The sequence below is a fragment of the Musca domestica genome, unplaced genomic scaffold (assembly GCF_030504385.1).
Source record: "Musca domestica strain aabys unplaced genomic scaffold, Musca_domestica.polishedcontigs.V.1.1 63, whole genome shotgun sequence".
In the NCBI taxonomy this organism is placed as follows: Eukaryota; Metazoa; Arthropoda; class Insecta; order Diptera; family Muscidae; genus Musca; species Musca domestica.
Genome location: NW_026712370.1, coordinates 751,163 through 763,961, shown reverse-complemented (window position 1 = coordinate 763,961; position 12,799 = coordinate 751,163). Strand labels below are relative to the sequence as shown.

The window sequence follows — 12,799 nt, the reverse complement described above, 5'->3', positions numbered from 1 at the left end:
TGCTTTACACTATAGATGTGTCTCTATATCAACAAGATTGTCAGATAAATTCATGTCGATATATTTACCAAGCTTCCCGCGAAAACGTAGATTTTTTATACCAACCAAGACCTCCTCAGGCCTGTGGAACACATAGATTTTTTAATAAAGCCATCAGCTTAGGGCCTTGGAAACCGTGGATTTTTCAATACAACCATGAGTTTAGGACACCCTCATGCTCGCTGGAAAACAACCAAAACTTCTCAAGATACCAGAAAAAATTGTGGATTTTTAATATAATTATATATTCACCATGAAACCACCCATTATCGCTGTGAATTTCATATCTCACCTGTTATATTCATTGTACCATCAAGTCTGAATAATGACGTTAATTGGCAACAAACCAGTCCATAGAAGATCGACCGATTACATAATTTCTAAACACCCTTTCCTAACCTAGAGAAAGTTAATTTACCCAATTTCAGAAAATTTGTCAGACCACCAAACTACGCTATTTGATGATGTCAAGAGAACTACTATCCGGTCACGTCTGAAACGTTCGAAAATTAACTATATGGATGGACGCCAGTCGTAAGTGGAATTCCCGAACAAGAAGTATACACCCCATAGAGAGAAACAGGGAGATTTCAAGGCAGGGTGATGCCTTCGGAATTGCTTAATTCCCACATTGGTGGAATTCCTCGCCCTCCAGCCGGCATTGAGATCCCAACGTATGCGTATAATTGTACGATAATGGCTTTGAGACTTTTCGTTGATGACATTACAAACTACCCTAAGATAATGGAGGTCACACAAGCAATTAATTGAAAAGTAGTAACAAGGCTTCCATATAGCCGGCAGCCTTTAGGTTCCATACATAAGACTTTGTTGACCTCTTATAACGCGATAGGTCGTTCTGTGGTGAGATATGAGACCCCAGAGTGGTAAGGGAAGAATATCCGCTGCCCTTAGAACCACAATGGGGGCCTCTCATGTCACCAGTGTACTTTCTACGTGAGGAGGCTTTCGTTGCAGTAACTACATGGGTGTTACTGAGTTAGTTATCCAAACCGTCCAGGACCTTCACGATGTAGGCAACGAGGTTCAAAGTTGTAATAGAAAGAGAGCCCTAGATCAGTGAGCCCATGAAACAGGTCATACTAGCACTCATAGCGATGCAATCACACTTGCCATTCTCGTCTAAAGTGTGAATGTCGACCTTGAAGTCCATCCCCATCCATTGCAGCTGAAAAACGCTTCCGGGTTACTTTAGCCCGACTACTGGGTGGGAATTGATGAAAATGTGAGAAACGCGAACGAGACAGGTTCACATACTACGCTGCACTTCTTTAATAGCCCTGGTTACAGCCAGTGAAGGTAGCTGAATTTTTAAATTTGGAGTTAAAACCATACTCCAAGACTATCAGCCACACACAACATCTTACAACAACTACCAAATGAACAGCAATGATGTAGCTACTTCTTCATATAGGACCGATGGATCATAAAATATTAAATAAATATCTTAAGATCCTAAAGGCACATGTCACAGATATCTGTAATAAGATCTGAAATGGGAATAAGGCTAAGTCTCTTTCGAAATGTCTCTCAATCGGAAAATTATGCTGCAACATGTACTTCGCTTCCAATAACGGATAGACGTGCATAAATCGACTCAAATTCAATGCAGATAATCGAAAGGGACTATGGGCCTATCGGGGATCGTTCTATGATTTGCAAAAAAAATGTTTACATGTAAATGTAAACGTTCTTAGTCTTCTTTAGATATAAGATATTGTAAAAGTTCTTAAAACTCTTGTTACTAATTTTGATACTTTATTCCAGGTTACAAATATAACGACAAGCTAAATACTTGGTGAAGGGCACTATACAAATCTGCAAGCAGCGTAACAATCAGAAGGGAAGCAACAAGTTTCGATGTGTGTTTGGCGAGCATATGAAAGTTTTGCCGCAACAATATTTTCAACACCACCAGCGCACATTCACCGCTGCTGCTGAGTGATGGAATAGGTCGTTCGTTCGTTTGTTTGGTCGTATGCCTTTACATCAGTCCGTCCGTCCACTCGTCAGCCCATGCAATCATGACGAAATGTAAATGTGCGCAATGGGCTTTGTTTTTGTTTTGATTCTTTTTATTTGTTCAACTTCATTGATATCTTTTTTAGGGTGTACGTATTTTGTGCAAACTGAATTGTATTGAGGGGGGCAGGCGATATGCCTGAATAAGGTGCTAACCAACAACATTAACATTGTTTTCTTTAACGCATTTTATTCTGGTTGTTTTATTGTTAATGGTGTAAAATTTACAAGAATCAAAGCAAAGAAAAGCGCTATCATAGTTGTTTACAATATGAAATAGTTGGTACTGTCCGAACATGTGTGGTGTTGGATGTGGTGGGGGATAGACAATTTAATGAATATCTTAATAAAAATGGACTTGGTTGCCACAATCTATTATTCATTTGTTAAAATAAATAACTAAATAAACTACAATTAGGTGACGACTGACATCCCTATATTAATGTATCATAAACTTACCTTAATGTTTATTCGCTTTTTTCCAATGGCACTTAAAAGACGAAAATCCTGATTCTCACACTCAAGTGCCCAAGATGTACACAGCAGGCGTAACCTTGGACAATGGATGAGCAGATGTGTCGAAATCCAATTGATGAAGAAAAAAAAAACAAAATGATGAGCCAGCCAGCTGCACTTAGAAATACGTAGTTTACCAGTGGGACATTTTTAAGTGTTTCTTAAGGAATTTGATAAAAAATAACCAACAGTAATTTAACATCTCTTGATGTTTTCTGAGTTTTTTTTTTTTTTTTTTTTTGGTAATCTTCGAATTGATTTTTTTACTGGCAGCATAAAAACTTCTTAATAAACTACCAATTCTCCACACTGTTTTTAGGTTTTAAGTTCATGTTTTTCTCGTATTTCCTTTTAATTGAAATTACCATCGCAATGGTGTATAAACTTCATGTTTTAATCATTAATTGCATCTATTTTCATTTTTAGTAACTGCAACTTTCTTTATCTCCTCATTTTGTTTTATGAAATAGATGCGAAAGGAGAGAGGGACACAAAACAAGATCGATCAGTAGCTTAAAAATCGAATTCGCAAAAAAAAACGATAAACAATTTTAATTCGTCCACAAACAAAACAATCACCCGCCGTAACCGAACAAAACAAACCGACGACCAAGAGTTTACAAAAACGACTATTTGGAAATAAGGTAAAATGAAGGAATAGGAAACTCTGCAAACAAACGAGAATGAAAGAATATCAAATAATAGGGACCTGTAGTGCTTTAATAAAACTAATCAAATTCAGAACTAATGTCAATTATCGATAACAGCCTTTTTCGTCGAAACACAAACGATTACAAATGCTTGAAAATAAGGGGGAAAAAAGGAATGAGAAGCCCTGGAATAAAAATGTGAATTAGAAATAAATATAATTCCATATTTTACATTATAACTGTGAATTGGTAATATACAAGTGAACATTAAAATAACATAGGAGCAATAAAAAACAGAGATCTGTAGTGCGATTATGTATGTTCCGATACTTCATATTTTCATATGCTTATAATTTGCACAAAATCAAATTGCAATGGAATGTATTGATCATGTGGTTAGGCTGAAGAAAAATTGAACTAGTGTAATTCAACTCGCCGAACACCAACTAACGAAAATTCAACTTGCCGTTTTCAAATAGAATATGCTCAGTATTAGGGAATGCAATTGAAATTTTTAAATTTTGACAATTTATCGTATTCAGCTAGCGAAATCCCAAAATATTTTTGAAAACTCAAAATTCAACTTGCTAAATTGAAATAGAATGTACTGAGTATAAGTGATTTGCAATTAAAATTTTTAATTTTGACAAATTGTGGTATTCAGCTAGCTGAATTCCAAAATTTTTTCGAAAATTCAACTTGCTGAATTGCAATAGAATGTACTGAGTATAAGTGATTTGCAAATAAAATTTTTAAATTTTAACAAATTGTGGTATTCAGCAAGCTGAATTCCAATTTTTTTTCGAAAACTCAAAATTCAACTTGCTGAATTGATATATAGTGTACTGAGTTTTACTGAGTTGCGATTAAAGTTTTTAAATTTTGGCAAATTCTGGTATTCAGCTAGCTGAATTCCAAAATTTTTTCGAAAACTCAAAATTCAACTTGCTGAATTGAAATAGAATGTACTGGGTATTAGATATTTGCCATTAAAATTTTTTTAATTTTGACAAATTGTGGTATTCAGCAAGCTGAATTCCAATATTTTTTCGAAAACTCAAAATTAAACTTGCTAAATTGAAATAGAATGTACTGATTAATAGAGATTTGCAAATAAAGTATTTAAATTTTTAGCTGAATTCCAAAATTTTTTCGAAAACTCAAAATTCAACTTGCTACATTGAAATAGAATGTACTGGGTATTACTGATTTGCAAATAAAATTTTTAAATTTTGACAAATTGTGGTATTCAGCTAGCTGAATTCCAATATTTTTTCGAAAACTCAAAATTCAACTTGCTAAATTGAAATAGAATGAGCTCGGTATTAGAGATTTGCAAATAAAGTATTTATATTTTTAAAAATTGTGGTATTCAGCTAGCTGAATTCCAAAGATTTTTTGAAAACTCAAAATTCAACTTGCTAAATTGAAATAGAATGTACTGATTATTAGAGATTTGCAAATAAAGTATTTAAATTCTTACAAATTGTGGTATTCAGCAAGCTGAATTCCAAAGATTTTTCGAAAACTCAAAATACAACTTGCTAAATTGAAATAGAATGTACTGATTATTAGAGATTTGCAAATACAATTTTAAATTTTAAAAATTCCAAATTTTTTCGAAAACTCAAAATTCAACTTGCTGAATTGAAATAGAATGTACTGAGTATTACTGATTTGCAAATAAAATTTTTAAATTTTGACAAATTGTGGTATTCAGCTAGCTGAATTCCAATATTTTTTCGAAAACTCAAAATTCAACTTGCTGAATAGAAATAGAATGTACTGAGTATTACTGATTTGCAAATAAATTTTTTCAATTTTAACAAATTGTGGTATTCAGCTAGCTGAAGTTGAATTGAAATAGAATGTACTGAGTATTACTGATTTGCAAATAAAATTTTTAAATTTTGACAAATTGTGGTATTCAGCTAGCTGAATTCCAAAATTTTTTCGAAAACTCAAAATACAACTTGCTGAATTGAAATAGAATGTACTGACTATTAGAGATTTGCAAATAAAATTTTTAAATTTTGACAAATTGTGGTATTCAGCTAGCTAAATTCCGAAATTTTTTCGAAAACTCAAAATTCAACTTGCTGAATTGATATATAGTGTACTGAGTATTACTGATTTGCAAATAAAGTATTTAAATTTTTACAAATTGTGGTATTCAGCTGGCTGAATTCCAATATTTTTTCGAAAACTCAAAATTCAACTTGCTGAATTGAAATAGAATGTACTGGGTATGAGAGATTTGCCATTAAATTTTTTTTAATTTTGACAAATTGTGGTATTCAGCAAGCTGAATTCCAATATTTTTTCGAAAACTCAAAATTCAACTTGCTAAATTGAAATAGAATGTACTGATTATTAGAGATTTGCAAATAAAGTATTTAAATTTTTACAAATTGTGGTATTCAGCTAGCTTAATTCCAAAATTTTTTCGAAAACTCAAAATTCATCTTGCTGAATTGATATATAGTGTGCTGAGTATTAGAGATTTGCAAATAAAGTATTTAAATTTTGACAAATTGTGGTATTCAGCTAGCTGCATTCCAAATTTCTTTCGAAAACTCAAAATTCAACTTGCTGAATAGAAATAGAATGTACTGAGTATTACTGATTTGCAAATAAATTTTTTCAATTTTAACAAATTGTGGTATTCAGCTAGCTGAAGTTGAATTGAAATAGAATGTACTGAGTATTAGTTATTTGCAATTAAAATTTTTTAATTTTGACAAATTGTGGTATTGAGCAAGCTGAATTCCAAAATTGTTTCAAAAACTCAAAATACAACTTGCTGAATTGTAATAGAATGTGCTGAGTAAATTTGCAATTAAAATTTTTAAATTTTGACAAATTGTGGTATTCAGCGAGCTGAATTCCAAATTTTTTTCGAAAACTAAAAATTCAACATGCTGAATTGAAATAGAGTGTACTGAGTATTACTGATTTGTAAATAAAATTTTTAAATTTTGACAAATTGTGGTATTCGGCTAGCTGAATTCCAAAATATTTTCGAAAACTCCAAAATTCAATTTGCTGAATAGAAATAAAATGTACTGAGTATTACTGATTTGTAAATAAAATTTTTAAATTTTGACAAATTGTGGTATTCAGCTAGCTGAATTCCAATATTTTTTCGAAAACTCAAAATTCAACTTGCTAAATTGAAATAGAATGAGCTCGGTATTAGAGATTTGCAAATAAAGTATTTAAATTTTGACAAATTGTGGTATTCAGCTAGCTGAATTCCAATATTTTTTCGAAAACTCAAAATTCAACTTACTGAATTGAAATAGAATGTACTGATTATTAGAGATTTGCAAATAAAGTATTTAAATTTTGGCAAATTGTGGTATTCAGCTAGCTGAATTCCAAAATTTTTTCGAAAACTCAAAATTCAACTTGCTGAATTGAAATAGAATGTACTGATTATTAGAGATTTGCAAATAAAGTATTTAAATTTTTACAAATTGTGGTATTCAGCTAGCTGAATTCCAAATTTTTTTCGAAAACTCAAAATTCAACTTGCTGAATTGATATATAGTGTGCTGAGTATTAGAGATTCGCAATTAAATTTTTTTAATTTTGACAAATTGTGGTATTCAGCTAGCTGAATTCCAAAACTTTTTCGAAAACTCAAAATTCAACTTGCTGAATTGAAATAAAATGTACTGAGTATAAGTGATTTGCAATTAAAATTTTTTAATTTTGACAAATTGTGGTATTCAGCTAGCTGAATTCCAATATTTTTTCGAAAACTTTAAATACAACTTGCTAAATTGCAATAGAATGTACTGATTATTAGAGATTTGCAAATACAATTTTTAAATTTTGACAAATTGTGGTATTCAGCTAGCTGAATTCCAAAATTTTTTTTCGAAAACTCAAAATTCAACTTGCTGAATTGAAATAGAATGTACTGAGTATTACTGATTTGCAAATAAAATTTTTAAATTTTGACAAATTGTGGTATTCAGCGAGCTGAATTCCAAATTTCTTTCGAAAACTAAAAATTCACATGCTGAATTGAAATAGAGTGTACTGAGTATTACTGATTTGTAAATAAAATTTTTAAATTTTGACAAATTGTGGTATTCGGCTAGCTGAATTCCAAAATATTTTCGAAAACTCCAAAATTCAATTTGCTGAATAGAAATAAAATGTACTGAGTATTACTGATTTGTAAATAAAATTTTTAAATTTTGACAAATTGTGGAATTCAGCTAGCTGAATTCCAATATTTTTTCGAAAACTCAAAATTCAACTTGCTAAATTGAAATAGAATGAGCTCGGTATTAGAGATTTGCAAATAAAGTATTTAAATTTTGACAAATTGTGGTATTCAGCTAGCTGAATTCCAAAATTTTTTCGAAAACTCAAAATTCAACTTGCTGAATTGAAATAGAATGTACTGATTATTAGAGATTTGCAAATAAAGTATTTAAATTTTTACAAATTGTGGTATTCAGCTAGCTGAATTCCAAATTTTTTTCGAAAACTCAAACTTCAACTTGCTGAATTGATATATAGTGTGCTGAGTATTAGAGATTCGCAATTAAATTTTTTTAATTTTGACAAATTGTGGTATTCAGCTAGCTGAATTCCAAAATTTTTTCGAAAACTCAAAATTCAACTTGCTGAATTGAAATAAGATGTACTGAGTATAAGTGATTTGCAATTAAAATTTTTTAATTTTGACAAATTGTGGTATTCAGCAAGCTGAATTCCAAAATTTTTTCGAAAGCTTTAAATACAACTTGCTAAATTGCAATAGAATGTACTGATTATTAGAGATTTGCAAATACAATTTTTAAATTTTGACAAATTGTGGTATTCAGCTAGCTGAATTCCAAAATTTTTTTTTGAAAACTCAAAATGCAACTTGCTGAATTGAAATAGAATGTACTGAGTATTACTGATTTGCAAATAAAATTTTTAAATTTTGACAAATTGTGGTATTCAGCTAGCTGAATTCCAAAATTTTTTCGAAAACTCAAAATTCAACTTGCTGAATTGAAATAGAATGTACTGAGTATAAGTGATTTGCAATTAACATTTTTTAATTTTGACAAATTGTTGTATTGAGCAAGCTGAATTCCAAAATTTTTTCGAAAACTCAAAATACAACTTGCTGAATTGTAATAGAATGTGCTGAGTATTAGGGATTTGCAATTAAAATTTTTAAATTTTGACAAATTGTGGTATTCAGCTAGCTGAATTCCAAAATTTTTTTCGAAAACTCCAAAATTCAACTTGCTGAATTGAAATAAAATGTACTGAGTATTACTGATTTGCAAATAAAATTTTTAAATTTTGTCAAATTGTGGTATTCAGCTAGCTGAATTCCAAAATTTTTTCGAAAACTCAAAATTCAACTTGCTGAATTGAAATATAATGTACTAAGTATTACTGATTTGCAAATAAAATTTTTAAATTTTGACAAATTGTGGTATTCAGCTATCTGAATTCCAAAATTTTTTCGAAAACTCAAAATTCAACTTGCTGAATTGAAATAGAATGTACTGAGTATAAGTGATTTGCAATTAACATTTTTTAATTTTGACAAATTGTTGTATTGAGCAAGCTGAATTCCAAAATTTTTTCGAAAACTCAAAATACAACTTGCTGAATTGTAATAGAATGTGTTGAGTATTAGGGATTTGCAATTAAAATTTTTAAATTTTGTCAAATTGTGGTATTCAGCTAGCTGAATTCCAAATTTTTTTCGAAAACTCAAAATTCAACTTGCTAAATTGAAATAGAATGTACTGAGTATTACTGATTTGCAAATAAAATTTTTAAATTTTGACAAATTGTGGTATTCAGCTAGCTGAATTCCAAAATTTTTTCGAAAACTCAAAATTCAACTCGCTGAATTGAAATTTTTAATTTTTTAATTTTGAAAAATTGTGGCATTCAGCTAGCTGAATTCCAAAATATTTTCGAAAATTCAAAATTCAACTTGCTGAATTGCAATAGAATGTACTGAGTATAAGTAATTTGCAATTAAAATTTTTAAATTTTGACAAATTGTGGTATTCAGCTAGCTGAATTCTAAAATTTTTTCGAAAACTCAAAATTCAACTTGCTGAATTGATATATAGTGTACTGAGTTTTACTGAGTTGCGATTAAAGTTTTTAAATTTTGGCAAATTCTGGTATTCAGCAAGCTGAATTCCAAAATTTTTTCGAAAACTCAAAATTCAACTTGCTGAATTGAAATTTTTAATTTTTTAATTTTGACAAATTGTGGCATTCAGCTAGCTGAATTCCAAAATATTTTCGAAAATTCAAAATTCAACTTGCTGAATTGAAATAGAATGTACTGAGTATAAGTGATTTGCAATTAAAATTTTTTAATTTTGACAAATGTGGTATTCAGCTAGCTGAATTCCAAAATTTTTTCGAAAACTCAAAATTCAACTTGCTGAATTGATATATAGTGTACTGAGTTTTGCTGAGTTGCGATTAAAGTTTTTAAATTTTGGCAAATTCTGGTATTCAGCAAGCTGAATTCCAAAATTTTTTCGAAAACTAAAAATTCAACTTGCTGAATTGAAATAGAATGTACTGGGTATTAGAGATTTGCAAATACAATTTTAAAATTTTGACAAATTGTGGTATTCAGCTAGTTGAATTCCAAATTTTTTTCGAAAACACAAAATACAACTTGCTAAATTGAAATAGAATGTACTGAATATTAGTGATGGGAAATTTAAATTTTTAAATTTTGACCACTTGTCGTATTTAGCTAGCTAAATTCCAATTAAAAAAACTGAAATTCAACTTACTGAATACACTGAGTATTAGAGATTTGAAGCAGGTAATTAAAGAAAACTGTTTCCAAAGTTGTGAAGTTACTATCATGTTCATGTCATGTTAAAAGATTTATATTCAGCATTATTCAATGTGTTTTGTGCCAGATATTTATTTACCGAATACTCTACTTGAGTCACAACTCTATACGGAGCTGGTCCATTATAAATTCGAGCAAAATGTTTCCACAAGATATCCAGTTTTTCATTTTCATTATTAACGACCACGTCATTTACCGATAATTCGTTATCTATCAACTTCCTGGATTTCCCTATTAATCTGCAAATTTGCCTATATGCATAAGGGCCTGGTTTAATATTCCAAAGTTTTTCATCAAACATTATTGCACCTTCCTAGATATTTTACTACTTCTCATACTAATTATTTTATTTAATACTTTTTATGCGGAGATTTGGCTAACTAAATTTTTAGTGGCTAAAAATGGTCAAGAAATTAAGACCCATTTGGAAATGATGGCACAGAATCGCACAATCTCCGTTAGAATATAGCATAATGCTATGTCACGATATGGTGATATAGTGAATGAAATATCCCATATTATGTCTTCGATTGAAATGAACCACCAAATTTAGTGTGAAAACAAAAAAAAATGCACTATTGTGATTCTTCCCTTTCCCCGTCTATTGTGATTTACTCTGGGTATGTTTATTGTGCATTAATCTACGCCTAAAACCGAAGTACTGTTTAGTATTTAAATGCATAAAAAGTATTCATTTACATTATGTACAGTATTTGTAGCACATGCTTATTGTGATTCATTCCTAACTATTTTTTTATTGTGATTGAAGTCTCTACTATGTGTCACCAGATGGCGATGTGTGGTGTATGTTTTGCCTATTCAACTGTAGATTGTGAGAATGACATTCGTCGACTTGTTTATATTTCTCAACAGGCAACACATAAAATGCTCTCGTTACGTAAGAAATATATCAGAGTCTACCCTTATACATTGACTATGTCCAGAACAGGGCCGACATGACTATTTTTTTTAACTCACGATTCTTGGAGTAATCCAAAGCTATGTATAAACTTTAAAATCTCTATTTTATATATTGGGAAATATATCTTAAGATATTATGGTTCCTTTGTATATAGCCAAGGCTGTATAAAGGCCTTAAAAAAGCTTTATCCGTAGAACCGAAACTCTTTGGGGTTTTTATATCCTCAGCCATATGGCTAGAGAGGGTATATATCATTTGATACGGCCAAAACGTGCCTCATCGAATTACGGTTTTAGACCCTAGGTCTCTTTGGACCATATCCGTTTCAGGACATTTAGAGTCGATCTAGCGATGTCCGCCCCTCTGTCTGGCTGTTGTGCACGATAACTCTCGAAGAGAGTATTCGATTCGGTCCAAACTTGATACATAGTAATATCAAACGTAGATCGAGTTCGGAGAGGAACAATATCTGTCTAATCCTTTTGGTATCTCCCCGACAAAAAACTTTTGAAAGAAAATATTTTACTGCACAGAAAGAGAAAGGATTATCTGAACTTGCTCCAACTTTGAAAATCCTAATATTTCCATCAGTGCTAGATCAGGTGCGAAAATGAAAAATATCGGTTCTCCATTAAGTGCCTCCCCCACAAAGGGTCAACATTTTGAATATTTTAAACTTATAAAATGTGATGTACGATTGTCTTCACACGTCACAATATTTTTATTAACCCAAGGTCTGGCGTGAAGATGGAATATATCGGTCCACTCCTTCTGGTACCCCCAGTTCAGAGTTGGCACATTGCAATATTTCCATCAACACAAGATCTGTTGTAAAGATGGTAGAGATCGGACCATTTCTTCTGGTACCTCCCCCACAAAGGGTCAAAGTTTTGAATAACCGAAACGATCATAATATCCGAAATAAGCATCCAGCATTGTCTTCAAATTACACACATCACAATATTTTCTGATACTTTCAATAGTTATATCTGTCATAGATTGGGAAACAAGTCAGCGATTCTTTACAACTTCCTATATCTACATATGTCTCTTAACCAGAAATCTGATATGAATATGTAATTTATCAAAAACTAGCTGGCCCGGTCCGCGTTGCCGGCCCGTAGTTTTTGTCTATTATGCATATATTCCCAAGCATAATTATTCACAGATATGACTGATATAAGTGTTCACGTACATGTCTATTTAAAGTGTTTTAAAATACCTGTACCCATTTTAAACCAGTGGGCTTCAATATTTAAACCGTGGGCTTCAACTGTGTGGATGTGCTATACAAATCTATTAAAAAGTATATATCAATCTTATCGCCATATAAGGGATTAAATTAATTTTTAATATGGTAAAAATCGTAGCAAAATCTTCCAGTCAAATGAGCAGTAATTTGGAATTTGCTGTATTTTGTATACTACATAATTGAGGGCTGAATGATTTAAGAATAGCCAAAGTTAATTACTTTTTTAAACCCATTAGCAACTTAGATTGTGCATTAGAGTCCTCATAAGTCCCCCTAACCATGTCAGTCTGTTTGTCCGCCAAAAGGTGGACTTGAGAGGGTATTATAACATGGATAAAAATTCTAAAATTTGTAGATATGTTGAAATGTTAGTGTAAGATTTTCACCCCCCTAATACGCATTATTAGCCAAATTCTTTGAAGTGTGGTTAAATCAGGAGGTACCTTCTTTATATGGGCACTACTCCGAAACATCGACCTACATTGAAAACTTTCTTCTACCCCTTATAATCC

General features: G+C 31.1%; 1 protein-coding gene across 1 annotated transcript in view; it reads right to left on the bottom strand.

The window, feature by feature from the left end:
- LOC131800425 (pleckstrin homology-like domain family B member 1) overlaps positions 1–3,228 on the bottom strand; it is a 57,356-nt gene extending 54,128 nt beyond the window's left edge. The window contains exon 1 of the mRNA XM_059129599.1: positions 2,542–3,228. The gene's annotated coding sequence lies outside the window, so the exon portion shown is untranslated. The remainder of the gene's footprint in view (positions 1–2,541) is intronic.
- Positions 3,229–12,799: the final 9,571 nt, after the last annotated feature.